Source organism: Aotus nancymaae, unplaced genomic scaffold, assembly GCF_030222135.1.
Source record: "Aotus nancymaae isolate 86718 unplaced genomic scaffold, 86718_ANA_hifiasm-v0.15.2.pri h1tg000040l, whole genome shotgun sequence".
NCBI lineage: Eukaryota > Metazoa > Chordata > Mammalia > Primates > Aotidae > Aotus > Aotus nancymaae.
The window spans coordinates 73,297,945-73,325,516 of record NW_026988454.1 but is presented as its reverse complement, the minus strand read 5'-3'; the positions used below and the strand labels follow the sequence as shown (position 1 = coordinate 73,325,516).

Genomic DNA, 27,572 nt, shown 5'->3' with positions numbered 1-27,572 from the left:
AATCTCTTCACCAGTGTGAATGTTTCTGGTACAACCCTTTTGACTTAAAAACAAAAATTAGTCCCTCACAATTCCAGAGGCCAGAATTCAAAAAATCAAAAATATTAACAGGACTATACTCCTTTTGCAGGTTCTAGGGAAGAATTAGTTCTTTGCCTCTTCCAGCTTCTAGATAGAGGCTATTGGCATTTGTGATTTGTGGCCATGTCACTTCAGTCTTTGCTTCTGTGATCACATTGACTTCTCTGTCTTGTAATGTCAATCTGAAGCCTTTCTCTGCACTTCTCTCAGTGAGGCACTGAGGATGCTCATTGCTACTTGAGTTTCATTACCTCCAGTCCTCTTCAATAGACAGACCTAAGAAATGTATGTACATATTTACACTAGTACACTAATATTTACATTTATTTCTATAGATAGGGTATGGACACGTCTTTTTTTCCTTGTTGAATTAATATTAATTATCCATGGATTTCCTGGTTCTTCTAATGTGGTTACATTAGACTTATAGTTCTTAAAATGTAGTTTTTCTCATACTTTGTAAAATATTTCACATGGCCTAAGCTTTATATTATTCTCTGAGTTTCAGATTGTATTATTTCCTAAACACTGCGGAATTCAGAATTGTTTTTCCCTAAGAAAACTTACCCAATTACCACTTAGGATTAAGAAAGCTTAATTTAATATGATGAAGCTATTGAACAGTTTTTAGCTCTAAGAAAAAAGGAAGAAAAGAACTATTTTAAAAACTGTAGTTTTTCTGAAAAAAAAAAAAAAAAAAAAACAGTATCTGGAGTGAGTTTACTTAATTTAAAATATCAACTTCAAAATACAATACCTCTGTGACCTGGAACAAGTTACCTAATCTGACTGTGCCTCAGTTTCCTCACATGTAAAATGAAATCATAGTATGATCTATTATTTAGAGTGGTTGTAGAAAATAGTAAATTATTGGAGATAAGTCACTTAGAAGCCCCTGGCACATAGACACAGAATAACTGTGAACTATTTTTTTTTATATTGTATAAACTGAGTTTTTGATCCAAGGTGATCTCCAAATGATGAATTGATCCCTACATTAATAAGATTTTTTTTGAACATTGTAACTAGTTTTCTAAAGTAGAATGATAATTAACTTTAACAGAATATTTTCCCTCTAAAAGCTGTCTTGGCATAGTTAACAGATCTTATATTTAAAACTGAAATGGCTTATATTTATTTAGAACTTACCATGGGGAAATAGTTTTTTCATAAAATATCTGATTTCAGTTTAAACTTCACACTTTGTTCCACCCTAAATAATACAATCCCTAGCCTACAGTAGTGCTAATTACCTGAAAGAGTTCTGTGCATTCAAATTCCAAGTTACAGTTAATTAATTAATTTTTCATAATAATTTCATCCCTTGTAGTGTTCCTAGCTAACCAATGAAGCAAACACAAAAAATATTTCAGTTGTGACTCAACATTCTTGTATAACAAGAGAAAACCAAACAAAATTTGTCACTAATAGATAAGTCACATGAAAAGTGAAAAAAAAAATGGGGAGAAGTAGGCTGGCTAATGTTGGAGATAACTAAAGATGAAAAGGCACCCCAGGAAAGGGGAAAGATAAAAGAAATAAAAAAATAAGAAAAAAAGGATGGGATTAGAAAATATTTGGATGAGAATTTTAAGATAACTAGATGAGAGTAGAGAGAAACAATTCTTAGATCATGGAGGTAAAAACAATGAGAAGTGCGTGGGCTATCAAGTGTCAGCTCATATGGAAGAGGGGAGAGGAGGAAATGCCCCTTTATATACATTTAGAAATACTAGATTTAAAAAGTTGTATATCTGAACAGAAAACAATGAAAAATTAATCTACATTTACTTGGAATGAAGCACAAAACCAGTGCAAAAGTAGTAGATAGAGGCTGACACCAAGTTGGTTCAGGAAATAGAATTCTGGAGGGTCATTTCCAGGCTGGAAAAGGAGGTTCAATCCCATTTCTGGGTATGTACCCAAAGAAGTATAAATTGTTCTATTATAAAGACACATGCACACATATGTTCATTGTGGCACTGTTTACAATAGCAAAGACCTGAAACCAACCCAAATGTCCATCAACGATAGATTGGATAAAGAAAATGTGGCACATATACACCATGGAATACTACGCAGTCACAAAAACGATGAGTTTGTGTCCTTCGTAGGGACATGTATGAATATGGAGACCATCATTCTCAGCAAACTGACACAAGAACAGAAAACCAAACACTGCATGTTCTCACTCATAGGCCGGTGTTGAACACAGGGAGGGGAGCATCACACACTGCTGTCAGTTTGGGGGAGCTAGGGGAGGGGCAGTGGGGGGTAAGGAGGTATAACGAGGGGAGAAATACCAGATAGAGGAGATGGGGGGATGAAGGCAGCAAACCACCTTGCCATGTATGTACCTATGCAACAATCCTGCATGATTTGCACATGTACCCCAGAACCTAAAGTACGATAATAAATAAATAAATAAATAAATAAATAAATAAATAAATAGATAAAGACACACAAGGATGGATGGCACAGCCTCAGGGTCTTAGGAGACAAGAGCCTGAATAAAACTCAGCACTCCTCACTGCACCCTTTCTTCTGAAAAGCAGTAAGGGTACATCATCTATTCAAAGATAGAGATCTTTGAAGGGGAAATGCCACTGAAGAGAAATTGAAATTCCAAGTTTATCTTAAATATGAATGTGGGATGATGATGTACATACACTGCAAGGTTTGAGAACAACATGCCAAGAATTCAGCATAAAAATCGTGCCATAGTTACTAAACTTCTTAAAATGTCCCTGAAAAAGCAAGCCAAAAGACATGTCTGAAGTGACATTTCCACAACTCTAGGGTTTTCTGAATAACAAATAAATATAGACAGATAATAGGCTGATATACGGTAAATAAATATAATTTAAACTAATCAACAATTGCTAATGCATGGAGAGTAAACCAATGTGAGAATTGACAGACACAATGAAGAGAATGATCAAAGTAGAAATAATACTATTTGAAGTAAGAATGCTAAAAAATGATGTGAAAGATAGAAGCAATAAAACCACTAAAAAAAATGGCAAATTGAGGGAGTCTGAATTTAGAGCCAGAAAATCTTGGGATTGACTGAATTTACCAATAAGTAGTTGAATAACTGGTGTTTCATTTCTCTGAGTTTTAGTTTTCTCAAGGAACTATTGGTTTATCTATCTCATGGTGTCAATTAAATTCCAAAATGTATGTAAAGTACCTAGAATATTAGAAGTCCTCAGTGTGTATTAGTGTTTGTCCTACTTCCTGTTTACAAAAGATTAACTTAGAAGTTGATACTTGGTCAAGAGAGAGTCTGTCCTTTCCATTTTCTATTCGAAGTACAAAGATGCATTTATGAACATTACGTTTTGAAACACAGATTGCCTAATTAGTAGAACTGCAAAAATTTAGTATGAAATATGTTGCCTGTCAAGACATGCAGCTAACAACAGTCACATACTAGTTTACTGTTCATGTATAGATGTGACATCTTCTTCAGTGAGGTGTATAATATAGTCCAAATGCTTCCCTCAAACATGGCCATTTTTAGGAGTGAAGGCAGAAAGATAATACAATTTACTTTTCCTATAGCTTAAAATTATTTTTGTCATGTTTGAAATATATTCTTTTGATATATTTATTAAAATTTCATTATGTTTACAGATATTTTAGGAAAATTAATACATTTATACCATCCCATCTTTTAATCCAGAAATCTGGCATGTCCCTCTCCTTTTACTAAAATTTTAAACTATTTTTTCTTCCTTAGTAAAATTTTATGGTACTCTTTATATAAACATTTGTTTTGTTTTGTTTACTTTTCTTAAGGTTGGAGTGCAGTGGTGCAATATTGGTCTACTACAGCTTTGACCTCCTGGGCTCACACAATCCTCCTGTCTCAGCCTCCTGAGTAGCTTGGACCATGGGCACGTGCCACAATGCGCAGATAAATTTTTTATTGTTTTTAAGAGACAGGGGCTCATTATACTGCCCAGACTGTTTTCGAACTTCTGGGTTCAAGTAATCTTCCTACCTTGGCCTCCCAAAGTGCTGGGATTACACGTGTGAGCCACTTCACATGGCCATAAATATTTCTTAAACGGTCATCCCTTATTATCTATGGGAGGTTGGTTTCAAGACCCCCTTGGATATCAAAATCCATGGACACTCAAGACCCTTATATAAAATGGAGTAGTATTTGCATATTAACTTAAGCACATAATCCCAATATAATTTTAATCAGTTCTAGATTATTTATAAATTATTGTTTGAATAATAAGAAGTAAACTTACGTACATATTCAGTAAGATGCAATTTTTCTTTTTTTTTTAAATACTTTTTCTCTGTAGTTGGTTGAATCCATGGATGTGAAACCCACAGAGGTCCAACTATACAATTTATTTTTATACATTTTAGACCTTGGTTGCTATAGTGACTGACATCTTATACATCATTAGGTATCCAGGAAAGCTTTTGATTTCCTCATATTTGTATTTTACAGCCTTCATACAAAATGTTCTTTTTAAAATAATTTTAAGTTGGATCATTTTTGCATGTTCTGGAATTCCTTTTTTTTTTTTTTTTTTTTTTTTTTTTACAAATTATTTCTACTGTTATGCATAGAGCTGACGAGAACTTTCAAAATAATGTGATATGAAAAGTGGCTACTGTAGGCCTTCTGGCCTTTACATTGTTGATTAAGTATTCTATATTTAATTTTCTAAGGATGACACTTTCTTTGTTTTGTTTTTTTTTTGTTATTTTTCTAAGAGACAATTTGTTTATATTTCCTTTAACGTATTGAAGTATTTTAAAATTAATCCATGTGAAACCACCCTTTCCTTCCTGTATACACATTGTTGGTTATGAAGTATCATTCTTTTAAGAAAATTTTGAAAAGCATGACCTAGCATTTTGGATTACCTTAAAAGCATAGTTGTATTACTGTTTACATGCATGTTACTTTGTTAGATCTGAGTTTTAAAGTTAAACTTACTGCTCCGAGAATAATATGTTTGACAGTTTGAAGTAATACAGCTATAACACTGTACTAGAAACTCTGTGAAGGCAAGAGCATTTTCTGTGATAAATGAAACTCAGAGGCTTTTGTGGATATGCATGAATTAGATAAAAGTCACAACGTATACATGACACAATATGGGTCGCATCTACCTGGGTGGCCTTTATGAATACATAAATATCCTTCTCTCCATGATTGACTCTTTATAGACTGGTTGAGTGTTTCCATGCCCTGATACCTGGCTATCTCCAGAATGAGTGACCTAAGAAATGAAGATGGAAGCTACAGTGACTTCCATGACTCAGAAGTCACACACTATCTCTTCTACAATATCAAGTCCTAGTGTAACTTCTCAGTGAGATGAGATCTTCCTTGACCACTCAGTCAAAAATTATAACCTCATGACCATGTTTTTTCCTTTTCCTTCATCTTTTTTATAGATTTTCATTGCACTTATCATCTTCTAATGCAGCAGATATTTAATTGTTCATTTTGTTTATGGTGATATCTCTTCAATAGATATAAAAGAGGACTCCTTGATAAAAGGGACTTTGTTTTATTCATTGCTGTAACCACAGTGTCTAGGAAGCTGCTGGCTAATAGTGGCAGTCAAATCGGTGTTCATCATTAGAACCCTTCTCTCTGTTGATCTCTGCTTCATTTAGGTTTTAAATTTATTGCTTATATTGTTTTTCTTTGTGTAATCTCTTTGGACTCAAAGTTTCCCTTTGGCTATCTGTTTCATAGTTACACTAGTACCTTGACTCCTATAAAATTATTAATTTGGTACTAAATTTTTAGGGTTTTATAAGAAAATCTAACTTTTTTTACTAATCATCTGAGTTACTCTGTTTTGAGCTTTCAAATAATTTCAGTTATTTTTCTAAGATTATTCTTTTTTTTAACGTGAAATGGGACCTTTAAGAGGTTTCAAGCCCAAGTCTTTCAAACTCAAATGAAGGGAGAAGGATAAGGTTCTCATATACTGTATTTTTTTACTTGCCAGTTAAGAGTTTCATTACCAGAGGTTTGTAGAGATAGCACCACTGCTATACAGGCTTTACAACAAGAAGCTTCCTTCTGCATCAAGGATTACCTTTTTGTGTTTAATATGGCAGGGATTATTTAGCAGGGGTCATTTCAAGGATACACTGTGAGCAAGTGCTATGGGCTGTAGGCACATAAGGCAAACAATAATGGGGTCCTAACAGGACTCTAGATCACACATTGCTGTCTTCCTGTTCTAATACTGAATTTGGTCTTCAACCCATTGCTGCTAGTGAATTCTTTTAAAATCTCTTCCCTTACTTTCCAGGCAAGGTGCTCCTTTACATGCAATGGCCTGTGCAAATCATTGTTAGGTAAGGTTCCTCCTTTGGTAGAAGATTGTCTTGAAGTTTCTGTATATGACTGTTATTCTTCCATGTTTTCTAATATGAGCACAGAATATTCTCTATTGGCACATTTAGATATTCATTTTAATATGATTGTAAGATAAAAGATGTGTTTCTTCTACCCATCAGCATTACATATTTAGCATTAGATACTTAGGTTATATATGAGCATCTTATCCAAAGAAAGGTAGTTTTTAATTTTTGGTCACAGCCACTGATATATTTTTTTCCTTAGAGAACTTAAAAAAATTTACAGTTTTAATTGTTGACTTACTTTTTCTAATTTCTCTTTTATATGTAGAGTTCTGTACAGTTAAGAAGGCTGTCTGTTTTGTTTGTCCTTGTATCTTCACTGCATAGGATAGTGCATGGAAATCAATAGGATTTAAATGTATATGTGTTTAATGATACAATTTAGGTAGAATGCCAGGCTTATGATATGAATAAGGTAGACTGTCTATTTAATCTACGCCAGATCAGGCCTCAGACCTTCACAATCTTCAGCTTTAAATGCACTCATTTTGTGGTATTCATTTCTTAAATTGGTAGAGAGAAATATGAAAACACAAGGAAATGTATCTAACCCCAACCAGGAACAGCTAAAAGAGTAAAAACCTGGCAAAATAAAAATATTTTATATATATATACACACACATATATATACATACACATATGTACATATATATGCTGCTATAAAATATAGCAATAAAACTGATTGTACTTTTTCCATATTTATTAAACACATAACAAGAAAACTGGCCTTTACTTACATGGAAAAATAAAAACTGAACTACAACAAATAAAAATCTCACAGTAAGATCATTAATGGCAGGAAAAATAGCCACAGGGCATTTCAGAATATTCTTTATTTTCAATATCTTCTGAAAAAAAAGAAGTATCAGTTTGGTGTTATGGATACAGACTTTGTAAAGGCATATCATCTTTTAAAATTTGTTTCAGATGTACAAATAAACTACAGTAAAATATTTAAGACACATTTTGACATGAGCTAAATGTAAGCCTGGAATAATTTGCTAAATGTCAAGAGAGGGAAAAAATTAGACCAAATGGTTGCCTTTAAGCTTAACTATAGTATTTTCTTGTAACTGTGTTTAAAAAGTCACCACTGCTAGCTAACAGAAAACATTAAATCAAAGGGATTTAGCATTGTGGTTAATGTCTTGTTCTTTATGATCTCCACGGCCCTAGATATTGCAGCACATATTTTACATATGTAATTCTGCTTTGGGACTACTCTAAAACCATCGTACAATGTGCTGAATTAATAATGCTTATAAGTGTAATATATACAGGGAGAGTTTGAACAACTCTTGATGAAAGGTGATATATATTTATGAGGTGCCAGATGTTTGCCTTTAAAAGTAATTTTTATTAACCCACACTATTGAGATTTGTATTGAAGTGGTCTCTTTGTGGTAGTATATTGTTTAAAATATGTTCTGTGAGATTTAGGCACAATGGGGTGAATAAAAGAATGAGTACCTGTCTAAATTTTATGTATTTTTAAAAATTGAACCATGAGGGTACACTTTTAATGCAGGTGCATCGTATTAGACAGAAAACAATAAAAAGGGTTATATATTTCATATGCAACTGCAGGTGTTAAAAAAGTACATATTATTATTTTAAATATTTTATTTTCTTTTTATTATGGAGTTAATCATGATATCATATGCTTAGGTATCGTGTTTCTTGCAAGGTGTTCAAAACACATTACAGTAATTCATTATTTTACTTATAACTTTCCTGGAGGGAAGCAAGGACAGTATTATTGCCCCATTTTACAGACAAGGCAACTGGTTAACAAATGGCCGCTCTCTAAATGTCAGAGTTTTTTTTCTTTTCCTCTGGCCTTGCACATCATGTGTCCACTAAGCTGATTCTGTTGCTGCTGACCACCAGAGTCACTACTCCTTTGATTACTGCCCTGGCTATTGTGACTAGCACACTTAAGAGAGTGTTCATTTCTTTCCAAACACAAGGCACAGTTCACGCTGCAAATTTTAATGATAGTTTACTGAACATTTCAGGAAGTAGAAGGTGTACATTACAAGGTGACTACATTCAACAACTGGCCAGGTGCAGACCGGTCACAGATTCCCCTTACTGGCTTGCTTCCTGTCCTACTGCTAACTCGTTTCCTTGTGGCCAGAGCAATTAATCTCTTGCCATATTGCAAAGCCTGATGTATATCTAATCTAAGCTCCAGAAAGAGTAGAACACATTTGCTTCCCTTAATCTAAAATCCACTTCCATAGGTCCCAGAATTTTCTTCGTAGGATGGAAATTTTCATTTCTTTTAAAGATAGCATCCTTCTCATCTACACAAGTGTGTTCCATCTTATGGTCATAACACCAAATTTATATAATAGTCAAATCTACTATGTCTGCCTTATTTGGCTTTGAATAACACTATGTATTTGATAGAAACAGCCTGGACAGATGGGCTTACACCTAATTTTATTTCTCCTCAATAAGGAGTATACACTGGCATTCAGTCTTGTTCAAGTTTTCTTGTTTTTGTGATATATGATCCTAGGACACATAATAACAGACACGTCAGCAGAACCTGAAGTTCCAAGGCCCATCCACACACTGGGACATGTTTGAGTCTCACATATTTATTTACTCAATTACTGATTCATTAAACAATTATTTAAAAGTGCATCTGAATGTGATGGTTACTGAGCCACACAATGTAACCAAATTAGACAGGCTACCTGCCCTCAGTCATCTTGTAGTCTAGATAAAGTAAGCCACAAACAATCATCAAACATTTTTCTTTTTAAAAAAAGTGTTTCAGTTTTCATCCATATATTTGTTCTCCACTGGACACCATCTGGAGGGACTTTAAATCAGGTGCTCCAACAAGGAATGGATAACACTAATTCCCTTGATCTCCCTCTTTTACTCTCACAACCCATCTTATCTCTGAAAAAGCTGAAGGCATACTTTTAGAAGTCTCTTTACCAATGCAGTAATTCCATGTGTAATTAATAGAACCACTTGTTCTAACTTATCCAGTGAAGTAATGACAACAAGAAAATGGGCAGCTGTTTTATCTGTAAATTTTTCTAAAGCAAGAAAAAGAGTTTTCTGAATATTGGCCTCATCAGTAAACTTATAATGAACAGTGATAAAAGAGTATGTGAAAATGAAGACTGAATTCCTTTTATATAATTTCTTAGGGACATACTTGATTGGAAATGAGTTTTCAAATGGCACCATAACTCATCTTAAACAATTAAAACCTTACTTTTGTGCATATTGGTCACACACATACTTATTTTCTAATTTGGAATGTTGGGTAATTCTATAGTTTATTATGATAATAATGAATCATAAATAGGGAAAATATTGAAGAAGGAAGATTATTGAGTATATAAAATAATCACAGATTAAAATATCAAGTATAATTTATTTTTAAATTTTATCATGTAAATCATTTATTTTTTTCTTATCTTTGCAAGTCATAATAATGGTTTTGAATTCTTATATAAATTCATGAATTCATGAAATCTTAACAGTTGGAAGGTGCCTTAGAAGTCTCTTCCTTCTACTTCCTGCTCAAGACAGAAATCCCTTCATCCCCATCATGTACAAATGATTTGTTTGAACACTTTAAATGAAAAACTCATATTTTGAGGCAATTTATTTCAATAATGGGCAGCCTTGATGGTTCTTAGGATTTCTCTTCATTGTGCCTTAATTCCTGCCCTTTTAGTGTTCCACACAGTGACTTGTTCGATCCTACCTTTTTAAGTATTTGAAGAGAGAAATAATATGCCTTCCACTACCCCTTCTCTTTCCCAGAAAAAAACCTTGTCTTTTTTATTTTTTTTTGACAGAATCTTTCTCTGTTGCCAGGCTGGAGTACAGTGGTGCGATCTCAGCTCATTACAACCTTCAACTCCCTGGTTCAAGTGATTCTCTAGCCTCAGCCTCCTGAGTAGCTGGGATGATAGGCACACGCCACTGAGCCCAGCTAAGTTTTGTATTTTTAGTAGAAACAGGGTTTCACCATGTTGACCAGTATGCTCTTGATCTCCTGACCTCATGGTCTGCCTACCTCAGCCTCCCAAAGTGCTGGGATTACAGGCGTGGTGGCCCAGCCAAAACCCTGTCTTTGTGTCCAGAGAAGGATATACTATTTCAGTCAGAAAGAACAACATGAACAAACATGCAAAGCAAGCACCTTATGAATTGAGCTAGCAACATGGGCTAGAAAATGAAATATATGAGAAGCAGTAAGAGAAAATAGAAAATAAATTGAAAATGAAGATCGGCGTCTGATTGTGGGTAGCTATAGGCAAAGGGATCTTCGATGATTATTTTTAAGTAAGGATAGTGATATGCTCAAATATCTGTTTCAGGAAGATTGATCAGACATGACTAATCATGTAGAGCATTAATTCCCAGTTGTATATGGATTTTTTGTCAGTTCTTCCCTTCATGTCAACTTTTTGCATTCAGGCCCTTATGTAATCCCCTCTCTAAAAATGTAGGCTGAACTTAGAAACTTGCTTGTAACCTATAGACTATAGCAAAAGTGCTGGGATGTCAGTTCCATGATTATGTTACAAAAGATTCTAACTTTCCTCAATAGCAGACTCTCTCTATTACTTTTTCAGTTTGCATGCTTTCTTGAAGCAAGCTGGTACCTTGGAAAGGCCTATGTGCAAGAAACAGAATGTGGCCTCTGGCCAACCACCAGCGAGGAACTAAGGCCCTCAGTCCAGCAGTTTATAAAGAACTGAATCCTGCCGTCAACCATGTGAGCCTGGAAGTGGATTCTTCCCCAGGTAACCTTCAGATGACTACATCCCAGATGACAGGTTGATTACAACCTGTAAGAGGGCTTAAAATGAAGGATCCAGTTAAACCATGACTGGACTTTTGACCTAAGATATTTAGACAATAAGTGTGTGTTGGTTTAAGCTACTAAGTTTTTTTTAAGTTTTTACACAGCAATAGGTAACTAATACAGGACTGCATGTGTGATATTTTGAAAATATGTGCTAACTCAACTTGTGATGATAAATCTCCTAGTAAGCTGAAGGAATTTCACCTGATACATAGGTTGTGATTATATAGGAAATAGACATATAAACATTGTGAAAAAGAGTATTGTGATACCCAGAAATAATAGGGGAATGACAAATATTTGGATGGTGGATTTGATTTTTTGTTTCTGGTATGTATAAATTCACATTTACACAGTAAAACATAGAACTGTGTTCTCTGGACTGAGGTATTATTGACAGTAAAAAGGAATATTACTGTGTCCCTAAAGAGCATACCATAAATTTTTTGTGTGAGAGTTTTATAATTGCAAAGCAGGTAGCGTGTGCAAGGCTGAAATATTCAGTAGTTTTTTAAGCTGGCAGAAGACCAGCAAGATAAAGGCTCTAATTAGGACCTCAAAAAATTAAAATAGAGGTTATCTCTTATATTTTAATGTGTCCTTGCTACCATTTTTTAAAAGTGAGAAATTCATTATGAATACTTGAACTTACAGAAGAGATCTTTGGCATTGTAGCCAAAAGCTTAAAAACTAAAACAACAATACATACAAAATGAAGTGTTGCTAAACCAAATCAGACTACTTTATTTTATCCTACCTTGTCCAAAATATTATTCCATTTTCTTGTGAAAGTAATTTATTAAGAGCTCGTATGATTTTGCATTTAAAAATATTGACTAGGTAATGTGATCAGGTTTCCTTACTGGGAAAACAAGCTTAGGAAAAATATATAAGAATGACTCTAGGACACTACAGACTTAACAAAGCATTGAGCATTATGGGGCCAAAATCCAGGAAGAAATAGAAAGCCAAAAAGTATACCCAATATTTGTGCATACTTCTCTCATAAGTTTAGGTGCATCTGTAGATTATTTTGGAGACAAATTGATCAGAACTTTGGATACATTTGCAATGCCAAAGAACAGAAACTCAAGTCTATGCTAGACGAAGGCCCCTGGCAAACCCCTATCATTTGAATTAGGACCTCCAAGGGGCTGCACAGTGGAAGAAAAACCAATTCAGAAGTAAGAAATAACCGTCCTGACTGGTAACTGGATTCAGATGATCACTAATTTCTGGTGCTTCCGGCTGCTGGCCTAAATCAAATATAGATCCTCATTTTCACCTCTGGGTAAGACATAGCCTTTCAAGGCAGACCAGAACAACTACAAAAACTGGACAAATTGTAAAATCACTTATTTAAATGCATAAGAGAAAACCAGAAGCCACAAGGCCTATATAAAGTAAAATTCTAGCAAGGGAAATATTTACGGAGGTGAGATAAGGATATGCAGCCATTCTTGAAGGCATTTGTTTGTCCTAGGCCTGAGACAAAAGCTGAGACAACTGAGTGAACCCATACATAGGCAAACTGCTAGGGGACAGAGGGAAAAGCAGAGAATTTTGTGGGGTTGGGGGGTCACATGGGACTGAATTGAAATAATTAGAGGTTTCAGGGAGCTCAGACACATAGCGCATCTCATCCTCAGTGTATTCCCTGAACTCCAAAGCTACACAGAGCTGGAGGCCAAAACACAAAGACTAAAAATTAAAATGTCTAAAAATCACAGGAATATCCTGTATTCTTGTATTGGAAGACTAAGTGTTGCAAATATGTCAATTTCTAGCAGCTGATTTAGAAAGTCAATGCAATCTCAACCAGAATTCTTAAGAGTATTGTTTAAGAAAAATTGATAAACGGGTTGAAGAATAAATATGGGAATGCAATTGACTAAATTTTGAAAAGATATTACAAAATTGGAGCACCTACACTGTTATGTATCAAAACTCAAGCTCTACTATCAATCTTTATTTGAAATATAATTAATATACGATAAACCAAACATTTAATATATACAATTTGATGAATCTGCACATATGCATGCACTCATAAAATGTCATAATAATCAAGGTAATAGACATGTCCATCACCTCCAGAAATTTCTTGTATCTTTGTTTTGTGTGTGTGTGTAATAAGAACACTCAACATGGGATTTACTCTCAACAAATTTTTAAGTGCATAAAATGATATTGTTGACTATAGACACTATGCCTTGAAGCAGATCTCTAGAATGAATTCATCTTGCTATACTAATGAAGACAGGTTGTATTGGCATCAGGACATAAATATAAGCCATTGAATTGGAATTAAGAGTCCAGAAACATAACTTGTACATATAGTCGCATGATTTATGACACATTTAGTACCACAATGCTGCATGGCAAAGGTTGTCTTTTCAATAAATTATCTTTTGTCAGCTGTATATCCATATTGTAAAAATGAAATCTGACCTGGTAGATAATAGATCTAAATATGAAAAGTAGAACAATAAAAGATAACATAGGGGCATATCACCTTGACTGTCGAAAAGGGAAACACTTCTTAGATTAGTCACAAAAGTTCTAACACCAGCAAATAGGCAGAAAACAAATTAAAATAGAAACAACTCTATTATCAAAGATACCATATGAGAAATATACAAGAAGTCTCCCAAAATGGTTGAAATAGTTCTAGACAGATTTAACTAAAAGAGGGTCTATATCCAGAATTTATAAAAGACTACAACAAGGCCAGGTAAAGTGGCTCACGCCTGTAACCCCAGCACTTTGGGAAAATAACAAAGATTTATTACATCAGTTTCTATGGGTCAAGAATCAGGCACAATTAATCTGGGCACCTGTGACTCAAGGTCTTCATGAGGTTGAAATTAGGTATTTGGATGGCAGTCATCTGGAGCATCAATGGAGCTAAAATATCTTCTTCCAAACTCACTGATGCGGTTTGGCAGGTCTCTAAAGAATCCACTTCTAAAGTCACTTATGAGTGTCTCTTTCCAAGGCTGCCTCGTAACATTGCAACTGGCTTTCCCCAGCCTGAATGACTTAAGGGAGAACAAGAGAGAACACCATAAGGGTAGTCATTGTCTTTTTTATTACCTAATTACACAAGGTCCATCCTATTATTTCTGCTTCATTTCATTTTTTAGAACAAGTTCCTAAACTCACAGTATGACTAACAGGGAGTAGGTGTTGTTGAAGTCTATTGTGGAGGTGTCCTACTATAAATGACAGTGTCCAATTTTTTACCTTGGTGGAGATACCATAAATGATTGCTTTATGTTATTCACTGGGCTATATATTTTTCTTGTAAACTTTTCTTTATATCTTTTTTTTAATTGCATTTTAGGTTTTAGGGTACATGTGAAGAACATGTAAGATTGTTGCATAGGTATACACATGGCAGTGTGATTTGCTGCCTTCCCCCCATCACCTATTTGTTGTTGTTAAAACATTTTACTTTTCTAAAAAATTATTTTTATGTTTTATTTTTTTAAGACACAGGATCTTGCTCTGTCACCCAGGCTGGAGCGTGGTGCTGTGATCATAGCTCTCTGTAATCTTTTAAATTCCTAGCCTCAAACAATTCCCCTGCCTCATCCTTCCAGGAAGCTAGGACTATATAGTATGTGCCACATTGCTTTGCTGATTTTTGAAATTTTTGGAGAGACAGTGTGTTGCTATATTTTCTAGCCTGGTCTGGAACTCCCAGTCTCAAGTTATCTTCCCACCTCTGCCTCCCAAAGTATTGGGATTACAGGGGTGAGCCATCATAACTGGCCTGAAGTTTTAAATTAAAAATATACTGTCATAGACATGTCTTTAAGTTTCAAGTGTTCACAGAATGGAATCAAGATAGTATACATTTGCAAAGGACTTCTTACCCATTCCCTTAGATATGTGGACTGCTTTAAAACTACTTAGAAATTTTAATTTAGGATCCCACTTACAAACAACTAAACCCACCAACAATTAAAATTGAAATGGATAAATTAAATTGAGCTGATCTTTCCCTCAGGAAGCAATTTTTCTCAAGACCCTTATTTAAACATTTCTTACTTAGTATGCTTTTTAGTTGCTTGTGAACAAATTATACCTAAGAGAAAGTCTCGAATTTCAAGTTTTCCACAAATGCCACTCTCAATATGAGCCTAATAACTCTCCTAATAACAAACCATGAGTACAGTTTTCTAAATTTCAAACTAAAAATATTTTTTCTGTATTTCATAGAAATTTTCACTAGTGATTTGAATAGGCATAACTATTTTTTTCTGACATATAAATAGTGGTAAAGAAAACATTTTCTTAGTACTTTAATTTGAATATTATGCTTCTAATTGAAATATAACCAATGCACATGGTATTCAAGTAAAAAGCAATCATTGCTTGGACTAGTCATACAATAACAATACACATACATAAATAGATTCTTTCATGGATAAGAGAGGAGCAGCTTACATCTAAGTGTACTGCTCACTCATTTCTTGACAAACTTGACAAATGGCACAGCCCAGTCAGTCACCTTGGCCTTCACTATGGAGAAGTGCACAGATGTGAACATGGATATGAAGCGCTCCTGTCACTTTCCCTCAAGTGGACAATTCCAGAGGGAGCTTGAGAACAGGTTAAAAAGAACTGAGAAAAATACAATATTTCTTTTAAGTGTTTAGTATATCTAAAAAGCATAAAATAGTAAGACTGATAAAAATATATACAAATAATGTGCATCAAAGTCAATTTTTAAAAGCATACATTATCATGTTATTATATCATGAAATCAAAATCCTCAGATTTTAAGGAGAATTTTATAATAACAACAATAAAAAAGACAATGGTATCAGTTATTGAGCTATTCCTTTTCTTAATGCTAAAGGTATTCTTTTTTCTACAATGTCATACTGGGGTGGGGACCTTTTTGTTGGCTACTCCCTGATTGGCTTCATCAGTTGAGGGCACAGGAAGGACCTTGGCAGGCTGGAGAGGGAGGAAATGTTTGCCGTGCCCTTTTTGCTTGTTGGTTCCATAGTATGGCCCTAGCAATGACCCTGCACCGTGGCAGTGGCAGTTGATTCCAGTGTTCTCTTTCTGTACTTTCTCCCAGACCACTCAGTGGTACAAGAAGCTATGCCTCTGCTTCAGAGATTTGAGTCCCTGATTTATAGGGTGTTCTATTTACCTTCTCTCATCATTTCCAAAGCCCCAGAGGTGCACTATGTCTGTGTTGACTCAGTTCCTTTTAACTTTTCCAGTTCTCTAGTATATGATTAATTAATTCCTCATATTGGCTTTTCTGTGTTGAAATATCAGATACGGTTTATGTATTTCCTGTTGGGCCTCCTTTGATGTAATAGTCTCAACTATAACTAATTATAGGATTATTACAAAAATGTGTTATGGACATGTTCAAATCTGTATTTTGATTTGCTAAAGAGGAAGATCTTTTTCTTCTGCCTGTTTAATGAAAATGATTTCATTGGTTTAAGAAGAAAAATGCTTCCATTTAGATTTACCGAAGTGTACATATGAGCAGTTTGTACTCCAGTTATGCATGTAACTGCTTGGAAAAAAAAATCCCAAATGGTCATGCTGTAAGATAATAAAAATAAAATTTAGCTAAGACTTGTAATGTTCATCCTTTTAAGAAGGCACATTGTCATACCATGCATCATAAATTATAAATAATCTATTTGTAATCTAAATAAATCGAGAGAACTTACTTTCTTAATAATTACTGGAAAAATAAAAAGCATACTAATTTCTTTTCAGTGATGACCAAACAATTAGTAAAATTTATGCTGAAATTCCACCAATACCTAAAAATTGACAACCTAAATACTACCTTGGCTTGGACATTATTTTTAAAATGTACTAATAAAAATTTGTTTCTATTGCATAAATATGCATCTTTAATAAAAATAAATGATTTTAAACAGTTGCAATGACCACTATATTGTTTATATAAATATTTAGGATAAGAAGGTGAATACTTGTGAAACATGTTTCTCATAGAATTCCAGAGATAATATTGAGTACACACTTAATTTTTAAAATGTAAGTTCCTTTCCCATATAATTTGAAACTCCATATTTATGATTTTTTTATGATTTATTTGTTTGAGAAAGAGTACAATAGCAATATTGAAAATAAAAAAATGAAAAATATATGTCAAGGAATTGGGGCATAGAACTCTAAATTTTAATAGGTTATTAGTCATCTTGCTAATATTAGGATACTTGAAGTATTCTAATTTTTTCAATTATATAAAGCTGCTTAATTGCAAACATACTGAAATGCAAAACTGACCATTTTAATAGATTTGTAACAGATATGAAATACAGTCAGATATGACGGCATTAAATCACTCAATAAATTATTTGAGAAAATGGTACAATAATTATTCGTGTAGCATATGGAATAAATTTTTCTGTTCCTGAAGATTCTAAATCTGTTGGACTTCTCCTATTATTAGAAAGAGTGCTCTTGAGTGAAAGCTTCTGCTTTGATTACCCACTCTACTGCAGCTGTTCTCTAAATTGTGTAGTAATTTGTAATTGCCAAATTCATTATTCTTTTTTGGTTCTCATCTTGGAGGAGAATTGGTAATGATTTTAAAACTATAAAGTCAGTGTTCTTGCTATCTATCGGACCATGTAAAAATTTAAATATCTATGTGGACACCATGAAATTCTTGCCAGAATACCGAATTCCATGGCTGGAGTAGGGAATATGTAATGTTTGGTATCTGGGGTTGCTATTGACACTGACACTAAAGAATTCTTACATTTAATATCTGGTAAAGAAGTAGGGGTTCATGGCTATCTGAATTAGGGTAAACCACCGGATAGGCTGTGATATTGAAGAGTGTCATCAGCCCACCAAAATTTCCTCATGATATACCAAAAATCACCTATGGACAAATTGACTAGGTATGTTAGAAACTAAGGTCTTTATCAGAAAACCAGTCTTCCTAAGACTTTCAAAAGAAAACATGATGGCTGAGGTGGTGAAATATTAATAACTAGATGAGCCAAAGTTACTCTTTTAATTCAAACAATGTCCATGTACACATTCACCACAATCATCCTCTGGAGATTTGATCAACATTTTTTTTTTTTAGAACAATCAACTAATTTTGTTCTAGGACTAACAAAAGATGTGATAGAGGAAAGAATGAGTTGGAAAGAACACTGGTTCATTTTCTCTTAGACTAACAAAAGCAATCTTTAAGTAAACAATGCTGAGAATTTGGCCCAGGATAAGTGACCATTCCCATTCTGTCATCCCCAAGAAAAATAATAGAAGACTATAGATGAAGTAGTGGTTCTGTCAAATAAAAGGAAGGGGTTAATTTATCCTTGTGTGGAGATGGGCTTTTGTGTATACCCAACACATGAATACATCTGTCAGGAAGGCTCGTCAAAATAATGCTTTTCTGTCATGAAATACGTATGTAGCCAATGATTTCACTATAGTTATTACATATGTCCAGTGGTTTTTGGGCCACCAATGTACCTAGGAAAAGGTAAAGACTTGAAGCCATAGAATAGGGTTCACACTGTATTCATTAAGATCTTCATATTTGCAGATTAAAAAAGATTTATTCTTATTGTAATTGTTATTTCTGCCTTATGGTAAAAAGAAAACTGTTTCTTTTCAATCTCAAAAATGTGAATTATATAGCAAATTATGGCTCTAGATTGTTTTCTCTTTTTGCAAATGAACATCTCCCTACATGGGTAAATTAGATTGAAGCCCACAGTTGCATTGGTGGTTACAACAGGTCTACGAAGATGTTGAAATTTGATGAGAAACTGAATATTCTCTTACAATGACAGTCTATGAATGTGCTTCTCTGCCTTTCCTTCCTTATGAAATTTTGAAGGCACAGGTTGAAAACTACTGACTTATTGCCTCATGAATTCATTTGAGGTGGCATATTTTGAAATTGAAAGCACTATTACATGGGTAGCCCATTGTACATGGTGATAAGGGAGCTATTACTTAACTCTGCTCAACACCTGTCAAGAATTGCTCTTGAAATCAGCCCTGGGCACATTTGAGCTCTACCACAGGGAAAGCAAACTTATTCTTTATAACAAGAGATACAAACTCATGGTCCAGAAACCTGTGCCTTTCCTTTTCCATGTTCGTATGAGAGGTCAGGGCCATATAAAAATTAAGAACTGGAAATTATGGACTATAAAATATAAATAGTTAATTTTTATTTTTTGATAAATTATTTCTAGAATTACTCAAGTTGATAGTTGTATCAGTCAGGCTACATTAAGCAATTCTGTGTCGACAGATGACCTCTAAACTTTAGGGGCTTTAAAGAACAATTGTTTATTTTTTGCCCATGTTGTGTGTCCATTAGAGGTCTGCTGTAGCTCTTCCCTATATTTTCCTCTCCCTTCCACCTTGGAACCTAGTGTAACAGAGAAGGTATTTATAAGAATAAATGGACTTATCTATTAACTAAAGCAAGCATCTGGTACCAGGCTTATTTCCCCAAAATTTATAAATAGAATTTCTTTACATGCATGTCAAAACCCTTTGTGCAACCCTTGCTGACATCAAGGTACCAAAATGTGATCATTTATCATGACCTACATGGCTAACATGATCCAAATTACCTGTAAGCTCCCACTTTAATTTCCATAAATACCTCTAAAGAAAAATCCACTGTAGAGCGCTCAGTCCTCTCTTGCTGGGAGGCCCTGCTGCACTCTTTTGCAATCCTTTCTTTTTGTTTTTAACTTTTATTTTAAGGTGAAATGTATATGTGCAGGACATGCAGGTTTGTAATATAGGTTAAGGTGTGTCATGGGGGTTTGTTGTACACATTATTTCATCACTCAGGTCTCAAGCCTAGTATCCATCAGTTACTTTTCCTCACCCTCTCCTTCCTCCTACACCCTCCATGCTCTGATAGGCCCCAGTGTGTGTTGTTCCCCTGCATGTGTCCTGTGTTCTCATCATTTAGCTCCCACTCATAAGTGAGAACCTGTGGTATTTTTTTGTTCCCATGTTAGTTTGCTGAAGATAATGGCCTCCAGCTCTATCCATGTTCCTGCAAAGGACATTAACTTGTTCTTTTTTATGACTACATACTATTCCATGGTGTATATGTACCACATTTTCTTTATCCAGTCTATCATTGATGGGTATTTGGGTTGATTCCATGTATTTGCTATTGTGAATAATGCTGCAATGAACATTTGCATGCATGTGTCTTTATAATTAAAAGACTTACATTCCTTTGGTTATATACCCAGTAATGGGATTGCTGAGTCAAATGGTATCTGTCTTTAGGTCTTTGAGGAATTGCCACACTGTCTTCCACAATGGCTGAACTAATTTACACCCCCATCAATAGTGTATAAACACTCATTTTTCTCCATAACCTCACTATCATCGGTTATTTTTTGACCTTTTAATAATAGCCATTCTGACTGTTGTGAGATGGTATCTCATTGTGGTTTTGATTTGCATTTCTCTAATGATGTTGAGCTTTTTTTAAACACACATGCACATGTATGTTCATAGTGGCACTGTTTACAATAGCAAAGACCTGGAACCAGCCCAAATGCTCATCAACAATAGACTGGGCAAGGAAAATGTGGCACATGTACACCATGGAATACTATGTGGCCATAAAAAATTATGAGTTTGTGTCCTTTGTAGGATGGACAAAAATGGTGAGTTTGTTGTATCCTTTGTATAGATCAATGTGGAAACCATAATTCTCAGCAAACTGACACAAGAACAGATAATCAAACACTGCATGTTCTCACTCATAGGCGGGTGATGAAAAATGGGAACACATGGACACAGGCAGGGGAGCATCATACACTGGGGTCTGTTGGGGGGGTAAGGGAGGGACAGCAGGGGGCAGTGGGGATGTCAGGGAGGGATAACATGGGGAGAAATGCCAGATATAGGTGACGGGGGGATGGAGGCAGCAAATCACATTGCCATGTGTGTACCTATGCAACAATCCTGCATGATCTGCACATGTACCCCAGAACCTAAAGTACAATTTAAAAAAAATATGCTTGTTGGCTGAATGTATATCTTTTCTTTAAAAGTGTCTGTGCATGTCCTTTGTCCACAATTTTATGGAGCTGTTTGGTTTTTTCTTGTAAATTTGTTTAAGTTCCTTATAGGTGTTGGATATTGGACCTTTTTCTGATGCATAGTTTGCAAAATTTTTCACCCATTCTGTAAGTTGTCTGTTTTTTTCTATCTAATAAAACTTTCTTTTTCAAACCTATTCTGTTGTCAGTAAATTCTTCTTACTACCCTACTACCCATGAACTCACCACTTATTAATGCCAGGGCTCTGACAGCTTCCTGGCAGGCAAGATAACTACTCTTGAGCATAGGCATTGGTGCATACACATTGAAGTTTACAACTATTTTCTTTTATCTTGTGAAGAAAGAGATACCTCCCCCACACACACACTAAATATCATAACAGGTCCAAAAGTTATTTTTCATATTTGTTGGTGAGCTTTTAATCATGCTTTTATTAATGCTTTTGATCATGCTATAATTTATTCCAGCCAATTTTATTATGGGTATGTATGAGAACATACCCTGTTTTTGATAACTCTTATAAAAGTTAAGTGCATAAGGGCAAGTTTTACCTGGTGTACTCATTAAGGCTATCATATCTTGATGAGACCTCACCTTCTGAAATCCTAAAATTCTGAGACAGTATGACATAATGATTATCATTTTGAATCAAAGTTAATTTTTACTTTAAACTTTCCCACTAAGCGTATGATCTCCATTAAGTTATGTAACTTATCTGTTTCTTTTTATTTCCATATAAACATTTTTTTAAAGTTATACTTTAAGTTCTGGAGTACATGTGCAGATTGTGCAGGTTTGTTACATAGGTATACATGTGCTATGGTGGTTTGCTGTTTCAATACCCCCGTCGTTTACATTAGGCATTTCTCCTAATGTTATCTCTCCCCAATTCCCCCACCCCCTGCTATCCCTCCCCTATCTCCTCCCACCACCCCTAACAGGCCCCAGTGTGTGATGTTCCCCTCCCTGTGTCCATGTGTTCTAATTGTTCAACACCCTCTTATGAGTGAGAATATGTGGTGTTTGGTTTTCTGTTCTTGTGTCAGTTTGTTGAGAATGATGGTTTCTGTCTGTTTCTTTATCAGTACAACATAGATCTTAATAGAACAAATCCTCAACAAATTAAAAAAAATTTTTTTGTTTTAAATTGGCAAACTATAATTGTATGTATGTATGTATAGGGTACAATGTGAATGATTTTATTAATAGATCTATCATCTCACATAACATTGTTGTGGTGAGATTATTCAAACTACTCTCAGCAGTTTTAAACTGTACAGTACATTATTATTGATTTGGTACATATGCTATGCAATAAATTTTAAGAACTTACTCATCTTATCCAACAAATCTTTGTATCTTCATATATCACTCCATGCCACCCTCCAGCATCTGGTATTCTCAAATTTTATGAGTTTGACTTATTTTAGATTCCACATATAGGTGCGATCATGTGGTATTTGTCTTTCTGTGCCTAACTTATTTCACATAATATAATGCTCTCTATGTCACTCATATTGTTATCAATGACAGGAATTTTTTTCTTTTTTTAAGGCAGATTAGTATTTCGTTTTGTATATATACCATATTTTCTTTATCTATTCATCTACTGAGGGACACTTTGGTTGATTCCATATCTTGGCTATTGTGAATAATGATGCAGTAAAAATGGAAGTGCAGATGTATCTTCAATGTACTGATTTCAAACCCTTTGGATCCATACTTGGATGTAAAATTGCATGATCATATGATACTTTTATTTCCAGGTTTTTGAGGAGCCTCCATATAGTTTTCAGCTGTGGCTATACTAATTTACATTCCTACCAACAGTACCTAAGTGTTTCCTTTCCTTCATATCATCACCAACATTTCTTTAGTTGTCTTTTTGATAATAGCCATTCTAACAACTGTTAAATGATATCTCATTGTAGTCTTAAGTTGCATTTTATTAGTGATTAGTGATGTTGAACAATGTTTCATCTACCTCTTGGCCTTTTGCATGTCTTTTGAGTAATGTCTATTTTCTGCCTATTTTAATGAATTTTTAAATTTGTTATTTAGTTGTTAGAGTTCCTTATATATTTTAGATATTAACCCCTTATCAGATAGGATTTGAAAATATTTTCTCCCAATTCATAGGTTGTCTCTTTACTCTGTTAATTATTCCCTTTCCTGTGCAGAAGCTTTTGAGTCATAAGACGTGAAACTGTAAAACTATTAGAAGAAAACATAGGTGAAAAGCTCCACGACATTGTGCTGGGAACTGTTTGTTGTTGTTTTTGTTTGTTTTTTAGATACAAGCCCAGAAAGCACAGGCAGAAAAGCCAAAAGTGGACAAATAAGATCGCATTAAATTATTATAGCCATTATTATCATCATCACAATCTCCAACATCATCTTATGTAGCAATAGGCTGATTTAACTTCCTGTATATGTTTATTTCTCATGTATCAGCTTTTATTTACTTGTGTGTTTTGGGCTAATGTCAACTGTGACATAAAACAGTTTTGTCATTTTGGGTGGTCCTTATTTTATTACAAAAGGTAGATTCACGAAATATAAGATTAGAAACATTCACATGGTATTAGGCTAATGAAATAGGTGTGTCGTGATTTACTTAAGGAGAATAATGGTAATAGTATTGTAAAAGAATGTATCTGACATAGATGGTGAATTATATAATAATAGGAGAGGATAAATAAGTGTTGTGAGACTCACTACCAGTAAATAGCCTTAATAAAAGTGACAAAAAAGGAAAAGAAAAACACAACAGTCATTAGATTATAACTGGATGTTATCTTAAGGAAAATTAAGGACCAAAATGTTTGCTCTCGAGTGATCTAAAATATATACACTTGAAGTATTATGAGTACATGACAATCACTCCACCCATTATAAAATTCCTATTATGAATAAAAGGTCACATGGAGTATAGGAATCTGAAGTAGATATATATTCATATGAATAATAGGTAGTTGAGTAACTCATTATCACTTAATTCCACGCTATATGTTTAAGCAGAAACACTTTCTGCCATTCTGTTCTATACCAGTGGCATTTTGACGTTAGTGGTGCTGACATTTTGGTGACCTTACAAACTCTATGCTAGTCATTTTGCTGAGGACTCATGCACTAGAGATTCTACAGTAAGGAATTATGTTAGGCACACTTGCAACTGCTGCTTTAGGGAAATTTTTGAAGGAGTTCACCTCCAAGGAGTGGTCTTTCACAATTTCAGTCTGATTATATTGCCTAAGAGATATGGGAAATAATTTTTTTTTAAAAAAAATATTAAAGTACATCTTCACATGAAACACTAAATAAATTGCTAGCAAAAAGCAAGGGCGGAGAGCAGAAATAGGCATGGAGTAATCAGAGATAAGACGCATTTTTCAAGAATAAGAATCACTTAGAATATGAAACAGAATACTTCGATAAACATAGCACACATAGCTTCAAAATGAAGGGAAAGTTTCACAGGAATAATGTGTAGTAAAGATATGGAAGTGCTTTCACAGCTTTCTCCACATGGTATATAACACTGACTTATAATGGGTTGCAAGTGATAATGGCAGTCACTACATACATAAGCTGACCAAATTTTAGCCCTTGTCTAAAAGACAATTAATACGAGTTTTTGACAACACTTAACTTTATGTCCCCAAACTTGAGAATAGAGTTTGCTCCGTTATGTTTGCTTATAATAGTCTGTCAAGATAGTAAGAGTGTTCTGTTGCTTTCCCCTTTACAGTAAATTTTGTGATCCATAATCATGCATTTTTTAGAAGTAGATAATACTTTGGCACAATCAGCCAAAAAATATGTAACAATTATGACCATATATGCTTCTCTGTTACAGTCTCAAACTGTGTAAACTACCAAATGCTAGGACAATGACAGAATTAGTTAAAGCAATAATTCTAGTTGGAGATTTTAACACATCTTTTCTGAAACAACAGATAAAGCAGAGCAAAAACAAGCAAATATATAGAATATTTAGAAAATACAATTAATATGGTTGATTTAACTTTAGCCCTGGTATAGTTCCAATATTCTTGGTAAAGTCAGATATTCAATGCCCAGAACTCACTTGCATGTAGTCAATATATAACAATATTGAGTAATATGATTAAGGCAAGAAGTTCAGATTTATTGTTAATTTCTGAGTATTCACATTGAAGTATAGTTAAGCATTTCAGATGCAGCTTGGAGTGAAAAATCTCTTTATGTGCTTATATGTTGAAATTCTACTAGTCCATTTAATTAATATGTATGTCTAGTATTATAGGAGTAAAATGCTATATTAACACTTGACACCTAAAAGGTGTTTATGATACATACAAAAGCAATTGCTAAACATTTTCAAATATTTAAAAGAACAGAAAAATGGTTGGTTAAAAATAAATGTTGAGAGGGCCTTTGCTAAATAATTACAGAAAAAAATTATCTTCTTTAACAAAAAAGACTGATACAAACATAAATGATACAAAGCATATTAGTAGATATTACATTAAACCATAGTTCTAATATTTTATTCATAGTATTAAATAAAATATCATTTAATAGCTGTATTTAATTTGTTAGTATCAGTGGTTCAAGTGTCTCAAAAAAGGTCTATTTAAAAATTTCTTGCTTTATGAGACTGAATTAAAAGCAGAATTTTCCAATTCAAATTTTATGAGGAAGACAATTTTTAAAAGTCTTGGAAAATAAATATTTATGACAAACCATCTTTAGTTCAGACACAGTCAGATTACAAAGGATACACAGAAAGAAAAAGAATGAGTTACCCTAAACATACTTTGATCTCGCTAATCAGTTCAACAGATTTTATAAGAAAGCTTAAAAAAGATAATTTATTTCCAGGTTCATCCATGTCCCTACAAAGGACATGAAATCATCATTTTTGATGGCTGCATAGTATTCCATGGTGTGTATGTGCCACATTTTCCCTGTCCAGTCTATCATCGATGGATATTTGGGTTGGTTCCAGGTATTTGCTATTGTAAACTCTGCTGCAATGAACATTCGTGTGCATGTGTCCTTATAGTAGAACGACTTATAATCCTTTGGATATATACCCAGTAATGGGATTGCTGGGTCAAATGGAATTTCTATTTCTAGGTCCTTGAGGAATCGCCACACTGTCTTCCACAATGGTTGAACTAATTTACACTCCCACCAACAGTGTAAAAGTGTCCATCATTCTCAGCAAACTGAAACAAGAACAGAAAATCAAACACCACATGTTCTCACTCATAGACGGGTGTTGAACAATGAGAACACATGGACACAGGGAGGGGAGCATCACACACTGGGTTCTGTTGGGGGGAAATTGGGGAGGGACAGCTGGGGGTGGGGAGTTGGGGAAAAATGCCAGATATCAGTGAAGGGGAGGAAGGCAGCAAATCATGCTGCCATGTGTGTACCTATGCAACAATCTTGCATGTTCTTCACATGTACCCCAAAACCTAAAATGCAATTAAAAAAAAAAAGAAAAAAAAGATAATTTATTAAATCTCACACTCTCTGATACTCTTGACTCCAGTGACTTTGCTGTGGCTTCCAGTTCCATGATCCTATTAACATTTCACTCTCTCATTTCATATATACATATATGTCCTTACTTTTATTACACAGATGAAATTTTAATTCTGTGATCTCTCAATATAATCACTCCCATATTTACACACTCGACTCCCTTGCTTCGCTCTTGCTTTTTCCTATTTTCTTAGCAAAACCAAAACACACAGTTGATTGAATTTAGAGATCCATGTATCTGGGCCATCTAAATATGACTAGATTAAAAACATCCAACTCCATAAACATAAATTCATGGTTATAATCTTGTAGGGGTCCTTCAATATTCCTGGACAATAACATAACATGTTCCTGGTCTATTCACGAAACCACTTTCCTAGCTAAATATTTCACACCTCCTCTCTTTAATTTCAAACCTCTGCTCTTTATTAGCTAATGATTTTGCTTCCTACTTGATTGAAGAAAACTGAAACAGTCACAAGGAATCTCCAGACTACTCATCTCCAGTGTCTACTCATCTTCCAGCATCTACATCCACATACTCTAGCATTCCATCTGTGACCAGAGAAAAGCTATTAAT

The 27,572-nt window shown here is 34.3% G+C and overlaps 1 long non-coding RNA gene across 1 annotated transcript in view; it reads left to right on the top strand.

Moving 5' to 3' along the window:
* The window catches only part of LOC135268345 (uncharacterized), an 87,501-nt gene extending 70,213 nt beyond the window's left edge, over positions 1-17,288 (top strand). Inside the window, exon 3 of the long non-coding RNA XR_010336663.1 lies at positions 11,124-17,288. This is a non-coding gene — a long non-coding RNA (uncharacterized LOC135268345). The remainder of the gene's footprint in view (positions 1-11,123) is intronic.
* The last annotated feature ends 10,284 nt before the right edge of the window (positions 17,289-27,572 follow it).